Consider the following 26,059-nt stretch of genomic DNA (forward strand, 5'->3'; position numbering starts at 1 on the left):
CTGCTTCCGCAGGTCCCCCAAGGTCTGGAATCGGTCCTTCTCCACAACCTTCTTCCGGGTCCGGCCACCTCTTCTCGTTGTGCAGTGTTTTCTGTCACACTTTTTCCGTCCCACAGACTTCCCACTGAGGAGCCTTGATACAGCACTCTGGGAACAGCCTATTCATTCAGAAATTTCTTTCTGTGTCTTACCCTCTTGCATGAGGGTGTCAATGATGGCCTTCTGGACAGCAGTCAGGTCGGCAGTCTTACCCATGATTGTGGTTTTGAGTAATGAACCGGGCTGGGAGCTTTTAAAAGCCTCAGGAATCTTTTGCAGGTGTTTAGAGTTAATTAGTTGATTCAGATGATTAGGTTAATAGCTCGTTTAGAGAACCTTTTCAAGATATGTTAATTTTTTGACATAGGAATTTGGGGTTTTCATGAGCTGTATGCCAAAATCATAAATATTAAAACAATAAAAGGCTTGAACTACTTCAGTTGTTTGTAATGAATCTAATGGTGGCCATACACGGTACAATAAAAACGTTCGATTTTCCCCTTTATTCGATCTAAATGATCGAATTGAATGAAAGTTGAAAAAAAAAACATTTTCGATCAAGAAATTTGAACGATTATCCCGTTTTTTCGGGAAAAATGATCGGACATGCTGGAAAAATCTTTATATTCGATCTAATGGAATAATCAAACTAAATTATCTAATTGAAAAATTGTATCCCCCCCCCCCCCCCCCCAACGCACACACACACACACAAGTGTAATGTAGCCCCCAATAGTTGGTGAGGAATAAAATTAGGCATGGGTTCTTGATATGTTAAACTAGGTAGATCAAAATTTATTAGCAAAAGACACAAATGGCACAATTACAGCTTGACTGCATGCAAAAATCAGCTACACTACAATAAAACCAGTAAAAGCTTGCGGATATTCTATATGTTATTCATAGATGCTCAATAGCTCAGCAGTGACCTATCTAACCTAAGCCGGCATCATACGTTCACCCACGCATACAATGGCACCCATGCACACCCAGAGTAGCCCCAGTCCAATAGAGGGTTAGTAAATGCTTGCTGGTAAGCTCCCCATAGGGGGCAGATAGTCCACCTGCACAGCAGCGATTTCTTTGGGTAACACTAGGTACAGCTTGCTTGCTACCAAAGGAGCAATCTGTATGAAGGAGAAGTCAATCTTACCACCTCCCTTGCAGCGACCTTCCGTGGGTACCCACTTGTTTAGCAGTGCTGAGCAAAATACCATATCCACATGGCATGAGCCAGGGCTGGATTTGGGGAAAGTCCCCCAAGGCACGTTCCTAGGGCGCCAGAATTGAGCATAGTTAGAGGGGCGGGTGGTGACAGGTTGAATGCACCTGTCACCAGGAATTGCTCCGCAACCGCAAGTCCGCAGTTGCGATCGCCCCTTCACTTGGCTTGGCAGATCATTTCTGATGTGACCCCTCCCCTCCGAGCGGCTGCGGGAACAGAGTCACTCACCTCTCTCCAGACTTCCAGCGCCGAAGGAGCTTCCTCTGTAAGCCGCTGCTGCGCACCTCTATTTCCTGCTGTCGATCCCCGCCATGTGACTCGCCGGTAATATGCCAGCGAGTCACATGTGAGGGAGGCTAGCAGGAGATAGAGATGCGCAGCGGCGGCTGACAGAGGAAGCTTCGGCGCTGGAAGTCTGGAGAGAGGTGAGTGACTCTGTCCTGTTCCTTCCTGTAGCCGCTCGGAGGGGAGGGCAATGGCCGGGGATGAGGACGAGGACCTCCGCACCGGCTTCTACTTTGGGAGGGGGGGCGACGGCAGGACAGGGTCTGGGGGGGGGGTCAGGGTCTAACCACCTATACTACAGTCTGTGAAATACCCGCAGCACAGATTGGCTCAGCATGTGGCAAAGGCAGCCCGTCTACACGTAGCTCGCCAGTGGTTAAAACCCAATCTTTCATTCGAAATGACGGATGCCATTATTATGGATATACTTATATCTGAAAGATTGCTAGCAATAATAAATGATACAACGTTATCCTTTACACGCACTTGGCAACCATGGCTCTCAGCCTCTAGGTCTCTGGGACTGAGGTCCTGTGCTCTTACCTTCTAGGGGCTATGCCCGCCCTTACGGTTGTCCTGCATTGTTAATTAACAAACTGGCCTGCATGTTATCTTCTGTTTGTTTATATGTTTGTATGTTATGTTGCTAAACTGAAAAATACCCTTTGCTAAGGGAAAAAACTAAGAGCTGTAAGTTTTCTATTGAATTTATTAATAAAATTCTTTGAAACTAAAGTCTGTGTGGAGGAGGGGGCACAGTATCTGGCTGCCTATACTAAGTGGGGAGAGGGAAAACCCAACCTTAAGCTACCTATACTAAAGGGGAGGGGCAGGTGGGACAGAATTTAACCACTTATATACTATGAGGGGGGGGCACAGCATCCGGCTGACTATATTGGGGTGGTAGGGCAGCATTTAGCTACCTCTTCTAAAGGGCGGGGAGGGGGCAGCATCTGACTACCTATACTAAAGGGGGGGGCAGCATCTGACTACCTATACTAAAGGGGGGGAGGGGCAGCATCTGACTACCTATACTAAAGGGCAGGGAGGGTGCAGCATCTGACTACCTATACTAAAGGGGGGGGAGGGGGCAGCATCTGACTACCTATACTAAAGGGCGGGGAGGGTGCAGCATCTGACTACCTATACTAAACGTGGGAGGGGGCAGCATCTGACTACCTATACTAAAGGGGGGGGAGGGGGCAGCATCTGACTACCTATACTAAAGGGGGGGAGGGGGCAGCATCTGACTACCTATACTAAAGGGGGGGGGGGGCACAACGTCTGTCTACCTAGTGAGGGTGCACAGCATTCAGCTACCTATACTAAGAGGGGGAGCAATGTTTGACTATCTATACTAAATGGGGGGGGGGGCACATGGGACAGCATCTGGTTACCTATACTAAAGGGGGGGAGGGTGACGGGACGGCATCTGGCTACCTATACTAAAGGAGGGGGGGAATCATGGGGGGGACAGCATCTGACTATTTATACTTAAGGGGCTTAGTGACCAGGGACCACATTAGGCTACGTATACTAAGGGGGGGAGGGGCCTAGCATTTAGCTACCTACACTAAAGGGGGGTAAAGGAGGACAGCATCTGACTACCTATACTCTGGGGGGGGGGGGGGGCGGGAGCACCTATCCCACCTATACTTAAGGGGTGGGCATAATCTGGCTTCCTATACTGGGGGGGTCATGAACATATCCAGTCCGACAGGGCTGCCAGGGACTATTTTTTTCTCATGGCTGCACTCCCATGTACAAGTGCAACTGTAATGGACATGCACGAGTATGGTCCTCACATTCCCATTAGTTCAAAGTTACTTGTGCACAGAGGAAACAGTCATGCACAAAAGTGTTTGAGCTACTGGGCATGTGCGGATCATACTCGCACAGACCCAGTACAGTTGCACACAGACGGGAGTGCAGCCACAAGGAAGATGAGGCTCCCAGGCTGCAATGAGGGGTCTGAATATGTTCAGAGGGTCCCAATGAAGGAACAGTGGACACAAGGAGGATCTTTTTATTTTGTGTAGTTTACTTGAAGACTTTTTCCTTGGGGAAAACAGTTTGGGGGTGTTGAGATGTTGGTGGTGGTGGGGGGGGCGGCAGCTGGTCATAGTGGGCCTTGGGCGGTAAAAGGTACAAATCCGGCCCTGGCATGAGCTTCCAGCATTCAAACTGCAGGCGGGTCGTGCTCCAGCAATTCAGGACCAGCCTTGGATTGAGTCCATAGAGGTAAAGGCGGTTTCACCAGCAAGCTATGACCCCTTCAGGATGTAACAACTAGTTTTGTCTGTGCTGTCATGTAGACCCGATACCTGCTAGTCTCTCACACTCCTTGGAGCGGAAATGGCGGCCACTCGCCAGCTCAGTGCTTTCAGGACTTCCAGCAGTAGTTCCGTTCTACCATACAGCGTGGGCATGACGTAACCATGACACATAGGCTCCGCCCATCTTCACGTTTCCCGCCAGAAGTAGTGCCCACAAGTATAGTTAGACTCCTAGTATAGGAAGCCAGAGGAGCCCCAGGTATTAGGTAGCATCCCGCAATATAGGTATAGCCTGTCAGTATGAGAAGCCAGAAGTAGCCCCTCCAGTATAGGTAGCCAGAGGTGCACCCCAGTATGTTATTATTAGCTCTATATTAGCTCTGACCTAGTCCTGACTTCAAACCTGATGTTTAACTCTTTCAGGCAGAGAAAGGGGGAAAAAAGGAACACAGCATAGTTATTTGTGTGCTAGGCACTGTACATACACATGTCTATCTCATCATGTCACATGTCACCTCGGGTATCCTTTAACCATTTCAGCCTTTTGGACGTGACTTTCACGTCCAAAAGGCTGCTGCCCCGTTAGCCCGAAGAACAATGAATGGGAACATTGTTCCCATTCATTGATTTAAGTCCCGGGTAGAAAAACCAATGGCTTCTTTTCAGAGGCCGCAGTCTTTCTGAAAAAAAATCGCATCCTTGTAGTTCCTGTAAACGAGCGGGATAGAAAAACAAAAACATCACTGTGGCTATCTTGTGGCCAAATAGTAAAACTACATGCACATACATTTTCATTACAAAAAGACACAATAAATTAAATTTAAAATTAACTGTTTACATCCCACACCCAAGAAATACCCAAATAAAATGTTTAACTAAAACAAATTAAATTAAAAAAATTACAAAAAAATAAAAAATAGTTACCTAAGGGTCTGAACTTTTTTTTTAATATGCATGTGAAAAGGGTATACAACTAAATTTTTTTTTAAATTATAAGCTTGTAAATAGTGATGGATGCAAAACTAAAAAAATGCACCTTTATTTCCAAATAAAATATTGGCGCTATACATAATTTAAATGGTGAAATAACCGGGACAAATGGGCAAATAAAATAGGTTTTAATTATGGTAGTATGTATTATTTTAAAACTATAATGGCTGAAAACTGAGAAATAATGATTTTTTTTCAATTTTTTTTTCCTTAATATTCCTGTTAAAATGCATTTAGAAAAAAATAATTCTTAGCAAAATGTACCACCCAAAGATAGCCTAATTGGTGGTGGAAAAAACAAGATATAGATCAATTCATTGTGATATTTAGTGATAACGTTATTGGCGAATGAATGGGAGGTGAAAATTGCATAAAGTGAAAAACTGGAGGCTGAAGTGGTTAATGATTTTTTTTTTACCATTGTTGTATTTAGACGTGCATACAATACTCTCCTGCACTGTATACTAGACCCCTGTTACAGGAAAAAAAAGGTTATGAAAATAAATTGGATCACTTACTGCACAGAAATCCTTGGGTGATTGAACGCCAGGAAGGTTAAGAAAAGAACAGATGAGGATGGTGGACATTTTTCTCCAGCATGTAGTTCCGTTCCTGTCCAATAATCCTATAAAAAAAAAAAAAACCTACCAAGTGCATCCTGCTGCCTCTTAAATGCAGTTTGCACAGCAGTATCACACATCTCAATTCAAGCTGAATAGTAATAACATGTAGGGCCCATTCACACTAGTGCGATTAGTGGCCGTTTACCGCTAATCACCAAAAGCGCTAGCGCAATTGTAACTATATGGCTGTGATCTCACTGCCACGATTGCCACCGATTGAGAGCTATTCGCGATTAGCGGCAATCGCAAAACTTACTACATGCAGCATTTTTTTTGTGTTGTACGTTGCAATGTATTTCAATCGCAATCACTCAAAAAACGCAAAAGTGTACAGTGACTTTTCACTGTAAGCGCTAGCCTTTATTCGTTTGTAAGTGTGAATGGGCAGTATACAGAGCAGTAAAAAATGCAGCAGCATGTGAATATACACAGACATGTAGACACCTAGAATAGGTTGACTTTTGGCATTGCATCCCTTTAAATTTATATAAATAGCTACTGACTCCTGATTTTTAAGGCAATTAGGTTGATGGGTGCTTTTTTAATGAATAATGACCCAGCATCAGGTTTATTCAGTTTCCCGTGCAGGACAGATTTACAGCTGGTACATACAGTCTCCCCCCCCCCCCCCCCTCCTTCTGTACCGCCTGCAAGATAGGAGATCTCCTTTTCCCTTGAAACCCTACTCTGGTGCATCCCCGGTTAAACAATTCATGAAACTGCTCCGGCTGAGGCAGCCTGCATCACAAGCAGCTCTGGAGAGCGCTGCAGAATAAGCACATTCAGGATTTCCCCTTCGTTCATGGACATTAGTCACCCAGGCTGCAAGCACAAATGACAGGATCAGCAGGTAAAAATCACTCCTTTGTATTTTTATCCCAAACGGCATAGCTTCCCTGTACCGTCACTGAATCAGTTGCTGTCAGTTATAACTGAATGGGAACAGCCCAGGTGAAGGAAATGTCCATGTTTCCCTATAGGTCACTTCACATCTATGCCTTTTGACTGAAAGCTTTTTTTTCACAATACACCGCTGCAGGACAACTGACACTTTGTGTAGCTGACTGTATTTCTGCATCTGCATGCACTGGCTAAATAAGCACATGATCTACTGCCATGACTATCACACACTACATCCATTCAATTCTAACACAAAATAAACTTTCCACTGCTGCATTTTCTGCTATGAACTCACTGGATGCTCTATACAGCTTTGCCATGCTGGTATCCTAATGTGCTTTTGCTTTGTACACATACTGTAGATCACACAGCAGCACTCCATGTCCTATTTGTCTTAGTGGGGACCACATGATGTGTACACATCCATGCAGTGCTGAGTACTGACCGTACTATGCATACAACTATTTTGGTGGGCAGTGTTAATGGCCACATGAAGGTGTATGTATTATACTGTATAGGTATTTTGTTTTATTTTTAAACAACAAAGCATAGCATGCAATAATGTAAATCATATAGCTCTGTGGGTCACCTTGTGACATTGCTGACTATTCACTCATCTAATGAAAGCAATGTAATGTTCTCCTATCACTATGTACAGTTTTTTAACCAGCCTAAATCTACTTTGCTTATTATATTTAATTACTATAATAACTAAGAAGAGTACTGTGGGTATTTCCAATTGTAGACTGCAAGACCGTAATTATACAAAACGATGAGTGCAGCACAGTAGTATTTGTAATTATACAGAATCATTGATTTCCTCAGGGGATACTAGTGTTTATCTTTGCATGAGTATAAACTGAAATTTATGGAAATGGTTATTTGTTTTTGCTGTTTTGAATAGTAAAATGGAAGGTCCTCCCTTTTGATAGTACTATTGCAAACTGGAATGGATTCTGATTACTCTTAAGGTGCCCATTGATGGTACAATGTTGAAGGAATAATCATATTTTCAATAAGATCATTCAGATTGAAAGAAAAGAATGTATTTAATTGATCCACATCACTAAAGAATCCAACTTGCGATTGTATCTTCACCAGTTATGATCAAATCTATGAAAAGAAAACCACCAAACGGAACCTTTAATTTCTTGAGGCCCCTTTTTACGCTTGCCTTGTAAGTGTGCATTGCGGTACCCTGTTTTACCGCAGGATAATGCAATGACAATGCAAGGCAATGCGGCCTAGCACACTTACGGCGTTGCGTTATTTACGCGGGATGTGCCCGATAGGCCTCCAACCTGCCTCAAACTCAACTCGTGTTACCTTGGGACTTCCATGCCAACGCAGCAGTGGCAAAAGTAATGAGTCACTGGGCGATGCAAACATTTTAAACATGTTGGCAGCGGCGGTGCGGTGCGCGTAATGATGAGAATACGGCAGGGAAACCCAGGAATACCAGTGACGTACTTCCTGTCCAGCAGGGAATATGTCAGTGGTCGAGGGGCATGTGGGGGGCGGCCCTATGCATATGACCCTGTCGGCGCACTCTTCACTATGAAAGAGGTTGTGTGCGGTGTTTTGAGATGTGATGGGGCAGAGCATTGCACCGTAATGCAATGGCCAGGTGTAAAACCAGCCTTAAGGGAACCATCGATAATGTGATCATTCAGGATTGGTTGGGCCCATCAACTTCTCCTTTTTCATGCAATACAATCTAAATAATAATATCGAAAATTTGATTGTTCACTAAAAATAGGGCGCCAGTCTAATTTAGGGGACCCAGCAGGAAACCTCATAGGGAACAGTTCTCCAATCACAGTGCCCTCTACAGCCTTCAGTGTTGTGATGTGCTGAACTGTGGGAGCACAGTTTACTACTATCAGAAACCTAGCAGTTCAAGAGGGTGCTGTCCACCCAATCACATTAGCGTAATTTCCCTATGAGGTTTCCTGCTGAGTTCCCTAAAGTAGCATGAAAAATTGTACTGTAAATGGGCACTATCCATTACATGACTGTGCTGATTGCATTTTGAAAGTTCCTGACCTACTAAGGTTCCCCAGCACTGGATTAGACATTGGGGAACATAACTGGCCCCGTTCTGCTGTGTGGAGATAGATATTTGTAATGCTTGCTGGCTCATGGAAGACCATAGCTTGGATTATTATACACATTAGTTGAACAGTGGTTATGTGAGTGCAGCAGCATGTGCTCACCTGCAGCAAGCTTTTTTGCTTTGTAAGTTCGGGACAATCTTCACCCAGTGGAAGCTTCACTCCTGGCACAATTGTTGATGCTAGTTTACTTTAGGGGACCCAGCAGTAAACCTCATAGGGAACAGTTCTCCAATAACAGCACCCTCTATCATATGAAGCGTTTGGCCGAATAGTGTGAGCATAGTTTACTACAACCTATCTGACCTACAGCAGTTCTAGAGAGTGCCGTCCACCCAATCACATTAGCGGAATTTCTCTGTGAGGTTTCCTACTGGGTCCCCTTAAGTAGACTAGTGCCCAAATGTTTTTCTATATTTCTGTAGGCACATAGTTGCTGAGCTTGTTATTGTCTGTGTAGAAGCTTCTAGTGAAGAGCCCAGTCACTAGCCTCTTCCTGCCCCATAGCCTGTCCGCGCTGTAGGCTGCAATACAATCTATGTATTTTCTCTTGTTGTCTGAATGGTTGGATGATGAAATCAAAGCAGGTGCTACAGCCCAACTTACAGAGCCTAAAACTCACGCTCTGTATACATTTTTGACTGCAACTAGTGTACCATTAAAAAAAAACTTACGTACCTGGGGCTTCCTCCAGCCCCCTTCAGGCTGATCGCTCCCTCCCCATTTTGCCAGGCCACCTCAATCCTCTGCTAGGTGGCCCAATAAATCCACCAGTCAGTTTCAGTTGGCGCAGGAGCAGTCCGATCGTGCATGCTGCCCCGTAACGCCCCCACAACATTGGGAGCGTAATGGGCCACACACTTTTTTTTTTGTCATCTCAGGTTTCCTTTAAGGTTAAACAGGGCCCAAGGCAAAATTGCAGGTTTTGCTCCTTCTGCTTATCACATGGCTTTTCTGGTAAGATAAGGTGGTAGAAGGGGTCAGAGAAGGCGCCAGACAGGCCCTTGGACACCAGCTAGGCCATGTAACGATCGGTGTTAGTAAGCAGAGAGAATCTGATTATTGGCGATCTGCAGTATCACCAATAATGCAGATGTCACCTGATTATTGATGATCTGCAGAATCACCAATAATGCAAGTGAAACTAACCTCTGAATACGGTAGCAGAAAGAATAACAATCAACAAGTACAATATACAAGACTGTGGAAAAATCCACCACACGGTGATTCCTCAGAGGTGTGGTTACCTCTGAATGGGAACCCCGTGTGTGAGATCCTCGGCCCAATTGAAGATTGGGATCTCAGCACCTGGCAGTAATAGTCTGCTAGGGCAGGCGTCTCGGAGAGGCAAGCCTCAGAGATATCCCACCAGTGGGAGACGTTCCACTGGGGAAAAGAGAAAGGTCAGACAGGCAGAGGTTCGGTAACAGAGAGACGGTAGCAGTACAAGAACAGAAGGCTGATTCAGAGTCCGTTAAACAGGCAGGGTCGGCAACTAAGAATCAGATAGGCAAAGGTACAAAATCGAGAAGAGGAGAGAGTAGTCAGGGATAGCCAAAGTCAAGACACAGATAAATATACAATACGATCCTAGACTGAGGTGTGATGTCCTTGATATCAACACCAGGGAACTGAGCTAAGGTCTGAGCGTTTACACCTAAGTATTCACGACAGCAGACAGTCAGCAAATGACATCTGTGGGCCTAAATGCTGAAGCCCAGTTCCACCAGCCCGCCCAGCGGGCTGGAGCTCAAGTCAGCATGTGATTGGCTGGCTAAGGTCAGCTGATCGCCGGATCAGCTGACCTGTCTCCTCAGGGAATAAAGATCCTGCCGCCTCGCGCGCGTGCGCGTGACCCTCTGCCTCTGAATCTCTGAGAGGCCAGGTCCCCGGTCAGCGCACACGCCCGCACACGGAAGTCCGCCGGCTGAGTAGCGGGACCCGCCCCCATCCTATCAGCCGCGGCGGTGCCTGCCCTGCTCTGCGCCGGCGGCTCCGTGTAAGTTTCGGAAACCGACGGCTGGGACGCGGAGGCCGCCGCCATGCTGCCCTGCGCGGCGGCGGCTCCGCTATTGTTCACAGGCCATAGTCTGTTTTCTCTCATAGTCAGCATTACATTTTCTATAATACTGGATCAGATGGGGTAGTGCATGCGCATTGTTGAGCCTAGATCACCTGTGACCCTGTGGCACTTTCAAGTGTTGCTCCTCTTTGTACCACTTTTAGAACGGAACAACCACTACATAATGAAAACATGCCACTAGATTGCTCATATTGGAAACGCTCTGATCCAGTTATAAAGCCATCATAATTTAGCTCTTGTTAAAGTCACTCGGATAGTTATTCCTTATTCTAGCACATCACATTTGCTGCCTGATATACTTCACCCCTTGAGATGTGCCAATGTATTGGGATAATCAGTGTTCTACACTTCACCTGTCAGTGGTTTTAAAGGAAACCTGTAATGAGTTGGGAAAAAAAAGCGTTTCACTTACCTGGGGCTTCTGGCTGCCTCCTGCAGCTGCCCTGTGCCCACACCGTCCTGGACGGATCCTCTCGTATCCCGCCAAAGCTCACTTTCTCTTTTGCCGACTTGCAAGTCGATGTCCACTGCGCTGGCACGGCCCAGGCCAAGCATGTCCTCGTTCACGCACCCATCACCGGGGGTGTCCTGTGCAGGTGCAGTATGAGAAAACCTCATACTGCACCTGCTCAGGATGCTCCCGGCAACAGGAGTACAATGAGGACACACACGGCCAGGGCCGTGCAGTAGCAGTGGACGTCGACTTGCAAATCAGCTAAAGAGAGAGTGAGCTTCAGCGGGGCACCGGAGCATCATTCCAGGACGGCGTGGGCACAGGGCAGCTGAGGGAGGATGCTAGAAGCCCCAGATAAGTTAATTTTTTTTAAACTCACTTCAGGGTTCATTTAATGGGGTGGCTAATCAGTGTATGAGCTGCAGATGGTCCTGCCCATGTTTGGACAACACCCATTCTGGGTGTGGCCTTTTCCCCTCCCTCTCTCTCCACACCTTGCCCTAAGGGTCACCGGTGTAAACCAACAGCCATTATGGTATTCAGTAAATCTCCATCTAGGAGAAGCACATTCGGTTGTGCTGTGTACAGTAGAAAAGAGAGTGGAGCTATACAGAGGCAATGGCATCCTCAGGGGTAGCTTGGTTGATCATATTCCTGTTGATTACACTCTGTCAGGCTATCAGAGCTTACCAACAGACCTTGCAGAAAACAAGGTCTGAAGATTCGTTAAAAAGAAACAGTTTCACTAACCTGGGGCTTCCCCATCCCCCTGCAGCCGTCCTGTTCTGCGCCGGTTCTCTATGATTCTCTGTTCCCCTGCCGCGGGGCATTTTCCTTACTGCCGGCTTTTAAGTCAACAGCAACTGCGTCTGCGCAACCCTGGCCATGCGTATCCTTCTTTGCATTACTGTCTTGCAGCGGACGATAACACAAAGGATACGCATGGCCAGGGTTGCGCAGTTGCCATCGTCTTGCAAGTCGGTGGTAACGAAACTGCACCGCGGCAGGGGAATGGAGGATCGTAGAGCCCTGGCGCCGAACAGGACGGCTGCAGGGGACTTGAGAAAGCCCCAGGTAAGTGAAACTGTTTGTTTTTATTGAATCTTCAGTTCCGCTTAAGTTCACGAAAGGGCAATTTTATCAAAAATGGTGCAAGGAAAAGCAAATATCATGCAGTTGGTGAGAGCAACCAGTCAGAATCCGTGTTTCATTTAACTTCTGAAATGTGATTGGCTGTCCTGAGAAACTATAACTTCACTCCATCTCTTCATAGGGGATTCTTAGGCCCCGTTTCCATTAGGCTGGGAGTACACTTATCTGTGCAGAAAAGCATTTGTTCTGACACTTGTGCGTATCTAAATTAAATAGTCACATCCCTTCAAATTAAAAAATCTAGTAGCCGCATGCATCCGGATTAAAAAAATCAAGTAGTCACATGCCTCCAAATTAAAATAATCAAGTAGACACATGACTGCAGATAAAACAATTAAGTAGTTGCATGCCTCCAGATAAAACAATCCAGTTGCCACATGCAACCAGCAGTATAGGTGGCCAGTGGTGTCTTCTCATCGGTAGAAAGGTGCTCCCAGTATAGGTAGTAAGGTGGTGCCCCAGTACAGGTGGTAAGGTGCCCCCAGTATAGGTGGTAAGATGGTGCCAACAGTATAGGTAGTAAGATGGTGCCCCCAGTATAGGTAGTAAGATGAAGCCCCCAATATAGGTGCTGCAGTACTGGTAGCCCAAGGTGCCCCATTATAGATGCTAAGGTGCCCCCAGTATAGGTACCAAGGTGTCCCCAGTATAGGTGCCAGGTTGTCACCAGTATAGGTGCCAGGAGGTCCCCAGTATAGGTGACAAGGTGTCCCCAAAGTTTCTAGTATCAGACCTTCAGATCAGCACGGTGACACACACAGACCTGCAGATCAGAGCCGGACCTGAGGGCAGAGCAGCACAAAGCTGCAAATGACTTCAAATTCAGGAAGTGACAAATGACGTCACTTCCGCATCTGAAGTTACAGCTCTTGAAGTCCCACGCTGATCTGCAGGTCTGAGGGGCAGGCACAGGAGGGTGGGAGGCAGCCGCAGCCTGCAGGCTTGGCTAAAGCGAGTGGCGCCAGTTGCCATAGCAAAGTAATCTTTTACACGTATGCCATGACTGCAGTTACCGTATTATTCATAAGATCGATATTACATGAGTGACTTTGCTAGCGAGAGAAGTCATAAGAGTGCGTATGTTGTGCAGACTGAGCCCTCTGCATGCTTCTCACCAGGGATGCTAACTGGAGTATGAGGAGCTCCATCAATCTCAGCTCCCTTTTTTTTACTCAAGGTATAAACAGAAAAGGAGAACAGAGATAAAGTTACACTGTTTCATTAGCTAAGTAGCTTTGATTAGAAAAGATAAGATGACAATGTCTGCTTATGTAAAGCTAATCTCCAAGCTACTGTTCACTGGCAGCAGAGAAGACAAACTAGTTTATAAACAAGTGTAATTTAGTATGCATACATGTTCTGATAAAACCTTCCTGCATGTCTGTTTACTAAATGGATACATTGTCCTCATGCACTCAATATACGTGGCCATTAACAATATTATTCTACAATCAATCGTCCAATTTGATCGTAATATCATGTGGTAGAGAGGAGGAGAGGCAAGGCTGGCACTGCAATTATGGATATTTATTAGCAATCAAGTAAAGTCACTTACAGCCATGGTTACAGATGCAGGCTAAAGCAGACTAAGTGGGCGCCAGGTCTGTGTGGACTAGTGGGCGCCAACTCTCCTCATTGCGGTGAACAAGCGCCAGCGGCATGAAACGGACGTCCGCAGGGAGGCACAGACCTGGTGCCCACTTAGTCCGCTTTACCCTGTATCTGTACCCATGACTGTGTAAGCGACTTTACTTGATTGCTAATAAACATCCATAATTGCAGTGCCAGCCTTGCCTCTCCTCTCTTTTTTCCACAAATGATCGTAATATCAATTGGAAACTGGCAGAAGGAAAGCTGATCAGATTGGTAGAATTGATCTAAAAGACTCCATAAACCTCCCTGGCGGTACACAGTTTCAGAGGCTGTGTCCGCAGGAGGATTTTTTTTAATAAAATGTAATTTAAATGCTTAAGCTAGCACTTCGCTAGCTAACTATGCACCCCAAGCCCCGCCGGACCTATCTAAACCCCCGATCGCCGCCGGCAACATTTACCCCTCCGCGAACCTGCGAGAGCCGCAGCTTCATCATTTAGCTTCACTCGTTGCTATGGCGACGATCGGACATGATATCCTAGCCTTAGCACAGTTGTCTCGTGGACTTTCAGTGATCCATCATGTTAAAGCAGTAATCATCAAATGACGATTGAGTACTAATGTCTCACATTGTTCTTCCTGAGTTTACTCCTCCCACCCAGGCTTTGATAGACCTTTTATACATACACCACATGCAGGGCTGCTCCTAGACTTTTTGCTGCCTGAGGCAAACTTATGAGGATGCACCCCCCCCCCCCCCCCTTCCTGATTTGGAATGATCGCACAGCATCCAAAAATTTACTCTGATTCATTTAATTCAAATGAAACACTGCTGCTCTCCTGCCTCCCCCCTCCTTACTCACTGTCAGATTCCTCACACAGCACAACAAGCTGCATTCCCTTAATGATGACCTCTTCACCTTGCTCACAGTGCAAAAATGCTACCCCTGTAATCTCTGCGCCTGATGCAAGTGTTTCACCTTGCTTCATGACAGAACTGCCCCTGACCACATGATACATACATAGACATATTACTATGGTAGGGAATAGCCCCTCTGAGGGACAGTTAAGTGACAAGACAATATACTCTGTACAGCGCTATATAAATAATAATATTTACACATAAATTATTTTTGCATGATTAATTTTGATTGCATGTGTGCAGGTTGTTAACCTTTCCGCAGGTTCAGAGCTGAATGGTGCTGAAGTATGGAGTGGTGAATTCGGTGACTGGACACTTGGGCTCTGCCATAGGCCACAATTTGAATTATGGCTAGAGCAGCGCTCAGCCAGTAATTTGGGCGCTGTCAAATTACGATAAAAACAGTGTAATTCGTCCTCCTGCAACAGCTGGAAGCTGAATTATGTCTTACCCCCGACTCAATGGTGTCCTGGAGGGGGAATAGTAATTAGCACCAACAAGACTTTTCCAGAAACAGGGTGAGCCTCTTTACCCTACACCCAAATTTCTCTGCGCCTTAATTCAGGGCTGTGGAGCGAAGTCGAGAAGTTGGAGCAATTTTGTGTACCTGGAGTCGTTGGTTTCAATGAACTAATGAATCGGAGTCGGATGATTTTTAAACCAAATCCGTAGCCATTGTAAAAATTAGACTAAGGAGTCAGAGTTGAGGAGTTGGAGCAATTTTGGGTGCCTAGAGTTGGAGTCGGTGGTTTCATAAACTGAGTAGTCAGATGATTTTTGTACTGACTCCACAGCCCTGCCTTAATTACATGTATGCAAACACCAACCCTATCAACTTGGGCTTTAACCCCCTTGCCGTTCCAATTACTGCGGCAAGGGGGCAGCGCAGCACTTTTTTTTAATTATTTTTTTTTTTAAGATCATGTAGCTAGCCTAGCGCTAGCTACATGATAGCTGCTCACAAGCGGCATCCCCCTATCTACTTCGATTGCCGCCGGTGATCTGCGCAAGCAGGAAATCCCGTTGAGAACGGGATTTCCTGCAGGGCGTCCCCCGTCGCCATGGAATGACGTCACCGACGTCATGGACGTCTGACGTCAGAGGGAATCCCGATCCACCCCTCAGCGCTGCCTGGCACTAATTGGCCAGGCTGCGCAGGGGTCTGGGGGGGCGGCGCGGCGTGACGGGTAGCGGCGAATCGGCGGTGAGCGGCAGCGATCGACTTATGCACGCAGCTAGCAAAGTGCTAGCTGCGTGTAATAAATTTTCTTTTTGAAAATCGGCCCAGCGGGGCCTGAGCAATCCTCCTGCGCAGGTTACCCCGAGCTCAGCTCGGGATAACCGGCAAGGAGGTTAAGAGTTTACTGGGACTGATTTGTCAGCAGGTACAGGTACAGTGGTGTGAAAAACTATTTGCCCCCTTCCTGATTTCTTATTCTTTTGCATGTTTATCACACTTAAATGTTTCTGCTCATCAAAAACCGTTAACTATTAGTCAAAGATAACATAATTGAACACAAAATGCAGTTTTAAATGATGGTTTTTATTATTTAGTGAGAAAAAAAACTCAAAACCTACATGGCCCTGTGTGAAAAAGAAATTGCCCCCTGAACCTAATAACTGGTTTGGGCCACCCTTAGCAGCAAAATCTGCAATCAAGCGTTTGCGATAACTTGCAACGAGTCTTTTACAGCGCTCTGGAGGAATTTTGGCCCACTCATCTTTGCAGAATTGTTGTAATTCAGCTTTATTTGGGGGTTTTCTAGCATGAACCACCTTTTTAAAGGTCATGCCACAACATCTCAATAGGATTCAGGTCAGGACTTTGACTAGGCCACTCCAAAGTCTTCATTTTGTTTTTCTTCAGCCATTCAGAGGTGGATTTGCTGGTGTGTTTTGGGTCATTGTCCTGCTGCAGCACCCAAGATCGCTTCAGCTTGAGTTGACAAACAGATGGCCGGACATTCTCCTTCAGGATTTTTTGGTAGACAGTAGAATTCATGGTTCCATCTATCACAGCAAGCCTTCCAGGTCCTGAAGCAGCAAAACAACCCCAGACCATCACACTACCACCACCATATTTTACTGTTGGTATGATGTTCTTTTGCTGAAATGCTGTGTTACTTCTACGCCAGATGTAACGGGACACGCACCTTCCAAAAAGTTCAACTTTTGTCTTGTCGGTCCACAAGGTATTTTCCCAAAAGTCTTGGCAATCATTGAGATGTTTTTTTAGCAAAATTGAGACGAGCCTTAATGTTCTTTTTGCTTAAAAGTGGTTTGCGCCTTGGATATCTGCCATGCAGGCTGTTTTTGCCCAGTCTCTTTCTTATGGTGGAGTCATGAACACGGACCTTAATTGAGGCAAGTGAGGCCTACAGTTCTTTAGATGTTGTCCTGAGGTCTTTTGTGGCTTCTCGGATGAGTTTTCTCTGCCCTCTTGGGGTAATTTTGGTCGGCCGGCCACTCCTGGGAAGGTTCATCACTGTTCCATGTTTTTGCCATTTGTGGATAATGGCTCTCACTGTGGTTCGCTGGAGTCCCACAGCTTTAGAAATGGCTTTATAACCTTTACCAGACTGATAGATCTCAATTACATTACTTTTGTTCACATTTGTTCCTGAATTTCTTTGGATCTTGGCATGATGTCTAGCTTTTGAGGTGCTTTTGGTCTACTTCTCTGTGTCAGATAGCTCCTATTTAAGTGATTTCTTGATTGAAACAGGTGTGGCAGTAATCAGGCCTGGGGGTGACTACTGAAATTGAACGCAGGTGTGATAAGCCACAGTTAAGTTATTTTTTAACAAGGGGGGCAATCACTTTTTCACACAGGGCCATGTAGATTTGGAGTTTTTTTTCTCACTAAATAATAAAAACCATCATTTAAAACTGCATTTTGTGTTCAATTATGTTATCTTTGACTAATAGTTAACGGTTTTTGATGAGCAGAAACATTTAAGTGTGACAAACATGCAAAAGAATAAGAAATCAGGAAGGGGGCAAATAGTTTTTCACACCACTGTATATGAATCTGGAGTAGAACAGCTGAAATCTGATTGGTCGCTGCGGATATCTGTCTCACTCATCTTGAAAAATCAGCCGCAATTACTGATATTGTGTATGTTGCTTAGAGTACCACTGTAAGTCAGTCCATTACTGCTAGATATTCGGGAAGAATCTTCTATATCTAATGTTTTTCCTTTTGTATTAAAACATTGCTTTAATGCTGCTCAATTAAGTTTTTAAACTGGCATGTAGTATTGATTTGTGATTAGTTCTTGAAGCTCTGTAGCTTATCTGCTCAGCTGCGAGCTCTTAAAAGGCACTGGATGATGTAGACATTAAAATAAGAAGTGTCACTTTGAAAATATCTGGCAGATTTCCTGGAAAGCCTTGTCACATAGCTTTAATGAGATGTATGGGGAAAGGATATGTACACAGACAACTTTAGCATAGTTGATAGCTGTCCTTAATTTTCAAGGACAGCCTTAAATATTCAATCTTTATTTATTTATTTTTTTGTCTTTGAAAAAGAGCGAGAATTTTACAATTTGTGTCTTTTTTCAATGGATTCTCTATTTCAAGTAAATTTGTGAACAAAAGAAAAAAAATCTCAGACAATAGGGCCTGGGACCCACTAGGACAGTGATGGCTAACCTTGGCACTCCAGCTGTGGTGGAACTACAAGTCCCATGAGTCATTGCAATACTCTGACAGCTCTAAGCATAACTCGGGGAGGCAGAGGCATGATGGGATTTGTAGTTTTGTCATAGCTGGAGTGCCAAGGTTAGCCATCACTGCACTAGGGCATAGCCTCGCTCCCTAGCACAAGAGGCCATAGGCACTTCTCTGTCTCCAAATCAAGAAGCGCTGATGACATTTGTGTTCGAGGCGGGACTACGCACCAGAAACCAGCAGAAATGTAACTTTAAACTTTATTTAAACACAAAAATTGCAGGCAAGAGCAATGAGCTCATCCGTCACTGCACACCATAATTCTAGACTAGATTCTCAACTGTGACCTGAATGTTGCCTTTGGCATACAGTATGTACAAGGCTTTAGTCATAAATGGTGCCCACCATTTCCTTTTTCAGTAAGTGGCCTCATGGCTAAAGATGGCCATACACTTATCAAAATGTAAGTTCCATGAAGCATTAGTTTTGGTTCTTAACCACTTTGCATCCAGACCTTACATAGTTATTTGGGTTGAAAAAAGACATGCGTCCATCGAGTTCAACCAATATAAAGTACAACACCAGCCTGCTCCCTCACATATCCCTGTTGATCCAGAGAAAGGCGAAAAACCCTTACAAGGCATGGTCCAATTTGCCCCAAAAGGGAAAATAATTCCTTCCCGACTCCAGATGGCAATCAGATAATATCCCTGGATCAACATCATTAGGCATTACCTTGTAATTGTAGCCATGGATGTCTTTCAAAGCAAGGAAAGCATCTAAGCCCCCTTTAAATGCAGGTATAGAGTTTGCCATAACTACTTCCTGTGGCAATGCATTCCACATCTTAATCACTCTTACTGCAAAGAACCCTTGTTTCCCCCTTATGGACCAGAGCCGTTTTGACAGTTTAGCTATGTCCCTATTTAATCAGCAATAACTTTATCCCTACTTATAACACCTAAATGAAATATATATTGTTTTTTTAAGACAAACTAGGCTTTCATTGTATGGCATTTTTCCCTTAAACTATTTTGTTTTCTATGCATTTTCAAGGGAAAAATTGGAATTGGTAAAACTGAGAAATAATGTGTTTTTTTTTTCTATTTTTTTCCTATTTGAAAATAAAAAGAGCTACTGTAGATAAAAAAACACAAATTTTGTTTGGCTATTTCTACTGTTTATAACAAAACTTAGATTATGTTGCTGTCACAATTTATGGTGAAGATATTTGATTCTGAAATAATGCTACAATGTGTATTTTTCACTATGAATTGAGAAAATAAAAGTATTTTAATGGTAAAAATCAATCGCATTAGCTCAGGTAACATATGTTCCCTTTCACTAATTAGTGTTGCATCAGAAAATGCTAAAAGTATGCACAGGAACAAGCCCAGTCCTGCACAGCACAGCACTGCTATTATATCTATGTCCTTGTGGCTTGGATGAAGTCACAGAGGACGTAGATATACTGTAGTGGGGGATAAAGTGGTTAAATCAATTCAAGGGTGAATTGAATAAACGTTTGGCTTTTAATCAAAAAAGTGATCGTTATCAAGCTGAAAATAAATATGGTGTTGACTGAGCAGGATGAAAAATTTCAGTAAATTTCACAAGAATCCGCTGTCATTTTGGCTGCTTTTAATCAGCTATAGATGGATTTACTGTTGGACTTTGACATTGATCTCATTGCAAATTTGAGTGATCAAAACACATAAGCATAGTCTGGGATGATTTCTGGGTAGTCTGAAGATCCTTCCAGAAAAGACACAGAGACCCCAGGGTCCATATGCAATTAAATTTTTCTCCTGAGTTTTCTCCTGGGTGATATTTTTTAATTTGTCAATAAAATGCATTTTATTTAAGCCATCAGAAAGCAAGAAAAGGCTCAAAATAATTTTGATAGTCCTTTTTTATTTACTTTTGGGTACTTTTTTAGTTGAAAATTGCTGAAAAGTTATTTTAATTTGAAGATGAAAAATTATCTCCTGGGAGAAAACTCAGGTGAAAAAGTAAATGGGCCCAGGAGCCCAGTATAGTGTAGTACTTTGTGATACCAGATAAGACTATTGGGTGAAAAAGAGTGATACTCCTAAATGTGGGTTGTAATATACGCAACCACAGTATGAAGGCAGGTGAGGAAAACCCATCCTTACTCTGGATCTTTAGAATCTTGGTGGCAGGAGGGTTGTGCTCTACAAAAAGCTGTTTGCAAGTTTAACCCTTTAGCAGCCAATTTATTTAGAGGCTTGCAAGTGCTCCAGGCCAATTTATTTTAGCACATTTTTTCTTATTTCTTATTTCCCTGCTACTAATTAGTACTGCTGCAATTTGTATTTGTCACAGGGGGCAGTGTGAGACAATAACAGAGGACTTTTGCTTTCAGTTCCTATATTTTCTGCTAGTAGAAAGAGATCAAAGCATTCCAAGAATTTACAGCACAAGGAGTTCTGCCGACTGAGGTCAGAAGCAGTGCACTTATCTCAAACAAGATAACTCTATTGAAGCTGCTAATGGGTTAAGGAACTTAGAACATTACGCCGAAAAGATTGGGGGTTTATGGTTGAGCAATTGGGAGAGAAGAGGCGCCCCCCCAAAAAATTATTTACTCTTTAATGTGAATGAAATCACCTGTTTTCACTACCAGATTTTTATTAAAAAAATATATTTGCTTTACACATAGTATAACAAATACAAATTTTGATATTGTCCATACATTCAGATCAGTATTAGTTATGGCGCATTCTGGCTTTCTGGCCTTCATGTACAATGCCCAGCTTAAAGCGGATCCAAGTTGAAAAACTAACAATAATAAGTAACTTGTCTATATATCTTATCTAAAGTTTAGACAGCAAATCTAGCTGCAAACAGCTTCAACAGTTTATGATTATTTTTGTTCCTGTGATACAATGAGAGTGGCCATGTTCTGTTTGTCACATTACACACAGGCAAGCTGCTGTGCATCTCCAGCCCTCAGCCTGTGAAAACTTCACTCTCCTCTCCTCCTCCCTCCTCTCATCTGCCTCTGAAATCTCTGGCTAGTAACCTCCTCCTTCTCATGCCCAGGCTGAGTTCCTATAAGCCCTTGCTACTAAGGCTCAGAGTGCCAAGGATCTCTGGAAAAGCTGTGGGCAAGGCTTGTTATAGAGAATTAAAGTATTAAAACAAAACAAAAAAAGTATTTGGCTGGAGGAATGCCCTATGAACTATATGAAAGGAACACAATAATGCAATGAGTAAAAATTTATCTCGGATCCACTTTAACACAGTTATTACAGAATAACAGTGATTGTTCACCAATCTATGCAAAGTATCTGAAACACAGCAGTACCCCAAAATGAAAGTATCCCTCTCATATGCTGAGATTTCCATATCTCCAAGTACTGAGCTGTCTTTGAATGGTCGGCAGAGGGAGCCTGTGTGTTCCTGGTGACTACCAGATTTTGATTTATTTCTTCTTACTCTAAATAATATTTTCTTACCGTAAATAAAATCGATCGCTCTGTCGGTTTAGCAGAACTCAGTGAATGTATGGCTAGCTGAACTGTCACCAGTAACAAATTAGCAGACCAGTTTCTTTAATTAATGTAGTGTAGCTATTCACGAGGGAGATAAAACTGTAAGACATACAGCAACACTACATAGCAAAACCTCACCCACCATTGTAATATTTTTATAAGTGGGTTGCTACATCAGATTTATCTTGAAAATTGCAATTCCGATTCTACTGGATCTTCAGTTTTCAGGATTTCATTACAAATGTAATGATGGTTATTGTGCTAAGCACTTTTATTTCGGGTCCGCTTTGGCTACGTTCGCAGTGCGACGTTAGCATTGAGGTGTAACGTGTTGCATTATGGTGATGCACTGCTGCAGTGAGTTACTGCTAAATGCACACGTTACCAGGTACAGGGAAGCATACTTTTTATTGTCTGTTTGCTTCACTGCACCTCACTGTATGCAACGTAACATGGGCGTAATGTAATGTACGACTTTTTTTGTTCAATTGTGTTGTGTTCTTGTTAAAACAGGAACACAGTGCAACATCCCACAGCAAACCTAGCCTTTAAGGTACTTAACCACTTGCCGACCGCACACTCATACCGCGCGTCGGCAAAGTGGCAGCTGCAGGACCAGCGACGCAGTTCTGCATCGCCGGCTGCAGGCTAATTAATCAGGAAGCAGCCGCTCGCGCGAGCACCTGCTTCCTGTCAATTCACGGCGGGGGGCTCCGTGAATAGCCTGCGGGCCGCCGATCGCAGCTCGCAGGCTAAATGTAAACACAAGCGAAAATAATCCGCTTTGTTTACATTGTACGGCGCTGGGGATCGCCGCCATGTGACAGGGGACAGCCTGTCACTGGCTGCACAGGACGGATAGCGTCCTGTGCAGCCCAGATTGCCAGGGGGGACAGGGATGAGAGGGAGGGGGGGAATTTCACCGCGGAGGGGGGCTTTGAGGTGCCCCCCCGCAACACCCAGGCAGGCAGAAGCGATCAGACCCCCCCAGCACATCATCCCCCTAGTGGGGAAAAAAGGGGGGCGATCTGGTCGCTCTGCCTGCACCCTGATCTGTGCTGGGGGCTGCACAGTCCACCGAGCACAGATCAGCTAAAACAGCGCTGGTCCTTAAGGGGGGGGTAAAGGGTGGGTCCTCAAGTGGTTAAAAACATTAAACATTTAGTTGCATACGGTAGGGCAGCAAGCTGGTGACCTCTAAGAAACTACACAATACAATCTACTCAAAAGCTTGGCAATACAGTGGAGGAAAATTCCATTCGCTGCCGGGTGACATTGCCATATACTGTATATATGTGACACTTCAAGGACAACTGAAGTAAGACGGATATGGAGGCTGCGATATTTATTACCTTTTAAACAATGCACATCGCCTGGCTGTCCTGCTAATCCTCTGCCTCTAATACTTTTAGCCATAGACCCTGAACAAGAATGCAGATCAGAAGTTTGACTCGAGTTTTACTGGATTTGCCTCATGCTTGTTTCAGAAGGGTAATTTGGGCATTACTGATGCATGAAACATTAGGAGAATGCCAGCTAAATGGTATTGTATAGTAGAAAATAAAAATTGAAGCCTCCATATACTTTTCACTTCAGGTGTCCTTTAAGATGGCCACCGACTATCCACCAGGCCTGGATTTACCTCACAGGAGCCCATAGGCACAGATGTCCTGGCAACCTAGACTTAGCCCTTCATTAACCTACAAACACCTGCTGAATCGCACCACAAGTATGCTGGCTGTCCCAGCTGTCACTTCTCCCTTGCTTCCCTTGCCTGTAATACGTGGCTACAGTTGTCCCTTAGCCTTAGGTAGCCAGAGATACCCTCATAATTAAGTAGCTAGTGGTGCCCCCAGCTGAAGGTAGATCTCATGAGGGGAATGCTCTCATTTATGGTCTGCTCGGGACTCTGCATAGGGAAGGAGGAAGGGAGACACAAGGGGAAGAGAGTGAGCCGCCTTTCCATCATCAGGTGCCTGTAGGCATGTGCCTACAGTGCCTTATGGTAAATCCGGCCTTGCTATCCACTTAGTAATAAACACATAGATCCAGACACATCACCTCAAGTTTGGACATTTAAATAACGTGGACACAATGAATGTTTGCATTATGCATGTTACAGGGCTAGATTTAGGAAACCTAGGAATACTTAGGTGACTCTGCGTAGTGTAGGTGACTAGACAAGGGAAGGTATACTTTTGTACCAAGACCACGACTTTTAAGTTTAGCTGTAGGGATAGCAGTGGATCCTGGTTGATTAATCTCTGTGAATACATTTGTATGAACATTTGCACGTGTGTGTGCGAAGGGTTAACTGACTTTGTTATTGATAGATTACATGTAAAATGTATACATTTTCCACATAGTGATTTATTACTTGTTCTCCCACTTTGCACCTTGAGCTACTGGACTACATTTCAGCAGAAATCTTGTCTAAAGGTGGCCACACACCATACAATTAAAAAAATTTCTATTCAGTTCAAGAATTACAATCTATTTTTCTGATTGATTGTAAAATTTTGAAAAATCTGACCAATGTGCCACACACCTGTGTTACATTTTTCCCCAATTATGAAAAAAAAGATTGAAAACTCAGAAAAAATTGTTTGAATCTATACATTAACAAATTGACAATCTACCCTACACCATTTAATTTTCATAAAAATGTATTGGAAAAATCCACCACTCCCAATCAACTTATATTAAAAAGAGGGAAATCCGATCGGGTTTCCCATTCAAATAAAAAAGCTTTAGATTTTTCTGTATAACCGATCATTTTTATCGAATTGCTGTAAAATCATATTTTATTGTATCGTCTGTGGCCACCTATAGATCTCAGTGCTAAAGCTGGGAGTTATGATACATCTCGCTCTGGATGTCTGCATCCCTCACACTTCCAACAGTCGCTAGCAGTATCGATCCAGCAAAGAACCGTCTGGATTCTAATATCGATCAAAATGCAATGACATGTTTTAATAGATATTAGATTTAATGTTTAAATCTAGTTTAGTGTCTGACATATTAAAACAACGTAATTGTGAGTGGCAGATGAGCCATCTAATTGAAGTGTGAGCTGTTAAAGTTGAGTGTTTGTTATGTAAATTAAGTAAAACCCATCAAGAACCAATTTTTTTTGTCACTCATTACCTGTTTGTGAGTTGACAAGGTGTTTGCTATTAACCACTTCAGCCCACAGTGTTGTTCACTTCGAGCAACTTTCACCTCCCATTCATTCACCAATAACTTTATCACTACTCATCACACTGAAATTATCTATATCTTGTTTTTTCCACCACCATTTAGGCTTTCTTTGGGTGGTACATTTTGCTAAGAATTATTTTATTCTAAATCCATTTTAACAGGAAGATTAAGAAAGAAATGGAAAAAATTCATTATTTCTCAGTTTTTGGCCATCATAGTTTGAAATTAATACATGCTACCGTAATTAAAACCCATGCATTTGATTTGCCCATTTGTCCCGGTTATTACACCATTTAAATTATGTCTCTATCACAATTTATGGCACCAATATTTTATTTGGAAATAAAGGAGCATTTTTTCAATTTGTGTCCGCTATTTACAAGTCTATAATTTAAAAAATTATATTAACATACTCTCTTGACATGCATATTTAAAAAGTTCAGACCCTTAGGTAACTATTTATGTTGTTTGTTTGTTTTTTTTATTGTAATTTTTTTTTCTAATTAAAAATTTTATTTGGGTAATTTTTGGTGTGGGAGGTAAACAGTTAATTTTAAATGTAAAATTATTTATTTATTTATTAAAAATTGTATTTGGGGGTAGTTTTACTATTTGGCCACAAGATGGCCACAGTCAAAAGGTCCTGGAAGCGAACAATCATGCTTCCAGGAACATGAATGAGGACGGAGAACTGTTTTTTTAAGCAGAGAGACCGCGGCTTCTGGTAAGAGGCCGTTGTTTTTTCTCGGGGGGACATAGATCAATGAAGTATATTCCCATTCGTTAATCTTGGGGCTAACGGCAGGCGGCGGGAGCGCTCCTCATTCAGCGGTAGCAGCACAGTCTATCTGGACGAACATATTCGTCCAGATAGGCTTAAGTGGTTAATTACTGTAATGGACTGATTATAGCTCAATTTTGTTATGTTTGATATAAGGAAAATCACACAAAAGGTTCCCATTTTGCAGACTGATATCTAATCTAAGGTGAGATACTTTAGATTAGATAC

The 26,059-nt window shown here is 43.7% G+C and overlaps 1 protein-coding gene across 1 annotated transcript in view; it reads left to right on the top strand.

Moving 5' to 3' along the window:
• The first annotated feature begins 6,175 nt into the window (after nucleotides 1-6,175).
• Nucleotides 6,176-26,059, top strand: part of CTXND2 (cortexin domain containing 2) — a 102,400-nt gene continuing 82,516 nt past the window's right edge. The window contains exon 1 of the mRNA XM_068253268.1: nucleotides 6,176-6,288. The gene's annotated coding sequence lies outside the window, so the exon portion shown is untranslated. The remainder of the gene's footprint in view (nucleotides 6,289-26,059) is intronic.

Source organism: Hyperolius riggenbachi, chromosome 9 (assembly GCF_040937935.1).
Source record: "Hyperolius riggenbachi isolate aHypRig1 chromosome 9, aHypRig1.pri, whole genome shotgun sequence".
Classification (NCBI taxonomy): Eukaryota; Metazoa; Chordata; class Amphibia; order Anura; family Hyperoliidae; genus Hyperolius; species Hyperolius riggenbachi.